Source organism: Octodon degus, unplaced genomic scaffold (assembly GCF_000260255.1).
Source record: "Octodon degus isolate 3935 unplaced genomic scaffold, OctDeg1.0 scaffold00208, whole genome shotgun sequence".
Taxonomy (NCBI): domain Eukaryota; kingdom Metazoa; phylum Chordata; class Mammalia; order Rodentia; family Octodontidae; genus Octodon; species Octodon degus.
Genome location: NW_004524784.1, coordinates 2,852,365 through 2,853,831, shown reverse-complemented (window position 1 = coordinate 2,853,831; position 1,467 = coordinate 2,852,365). Strand labels below are relative to the sequence as shown.

General features: G+C 53.0%; 1 pseudogene; it reads right to left on the bottom strand.

Annotated features, from left to right (window-relative positions):
- LOC101577266 lies at positions 1-1,102 on the bottom strand (annotated as a pseudogene).
- Positions 1,103-1,467: the final 365 nt, after the last annotated feature.

The following is a 1,467-nucleotide window of genomic DNA, read 5'->3' as shown; positions in this document are numbered from 1 at the left end:
TTAGAAGCATTTATGGTGCACAGTGGAGGGTCTGACTCATACTCCTGCTTGCTGATCCACATCTGCTGGAAGGTGGACAGTGAGGCCCGGATTGAGCCACCAGATCCACATGGAGTACTTGTGTTCAGGAGGGCGATGACTTTGGTCTTCATGGTGCTGGGTGCCAGGGCTGTGCTCTCCTTCTGCATCCTGTGAGCAATGCCTCACATGGTGGTACATGGTGGTGCCACCAGACAGCATTGTGCTGGCACATAGGTCCTTGTGAGTGTCCACGTCGCAGTTCATGATAGAGTTGAAGGTAGTCTAATGGATGCCGCAGGATTTCATACCAAGGAAAGAGAGCTGGAAAAGCACCTTCGGACACCAGAAGCACTCGTTGCTAATGGTAGTCACTTGGCCATCAGGCAGCTCATAGCTCTTCTCCAAAGAGGAGGAAGAAGCTGCTGTGGCCATCTCCTGCTCAAAGTCCAGGGTGACATAGCACAGCTTCTCCTTAATGTCATGAACAGTCTCCCTCTCAGCAGTGGTGGTGAAGCTGTAGCCATGCTCCATCGGAATCTAAATGAGGTAGTCTGTCAGGTCCTGGCCAGCCAAGTCCAGATGCAGGTTGGCATGGGGGAGGGCACAGCCCTCATAGATGGGCACTGTGTGGGTGACTCCATTGCCAGAGTCCATGACAATACCAGTGGTGTGCCCAGAGGCACATGGATGGGGACATCACAGCCTGGATAGCCACATACATGTCAGGGGTGTTGAAGGTGTCAAACATGATCTGAGTCATCTTCTCTCTGTTGGCCTTCAGGTTCAAGGGGGCCTCTGTCAGCAGCACTGCGTGCTCCTCTGGGGTCATACGCAGCTCGTTGTAGAAGGTGTGGTTCCAGATCTCCATGTCATCCCAGTATATGACAATGCCATGCTTAATAGGGTGCTTTAGGGCCAGGATGCCACGCTTGCTCTAGGCCTCATTGCCCACGTAGGAATCCTTCTGGCCTGTGCCCACCATCACACCCTGGTGTCAGGGGCGGCCAACAATGGAGGGGAATACAGCCTGGGGAGCATCGTCACCAGCAGAGCCAGCCCTACACATGCTGGAGCCATTGTCAGTGATGAGAGCGGCGATTTCTTCTTCCGTTGCGATCTGCAGTGGTCGGGAAGGGGAGTGACGAGAGAACAAGCTCCACGGGCCGGGCCGGGTGGCAGCATCTGGGCTTACCTTTGCAATCTTGAGGCTACAAATGGAGGAGTCCTGCTGGTTCTTGTGACTCCCTCAGGCCAGTTTTTCTTTTATCTAGTTCTAAAGTATTTGGCTTTTTAAGGCTACTCTCTTCAGCAGCCAAGTTCTGTGCTCCACAGTTGCAGGCCACAACTGGAGATTGCTTTCAAACTCAAAACTCTTAAATCATTCTTCTGGGTCTCTCTCTCTCTCTCTCTCTCTCTCTCTCTCTCTCTCTCTCTCCTCTCTCTCTC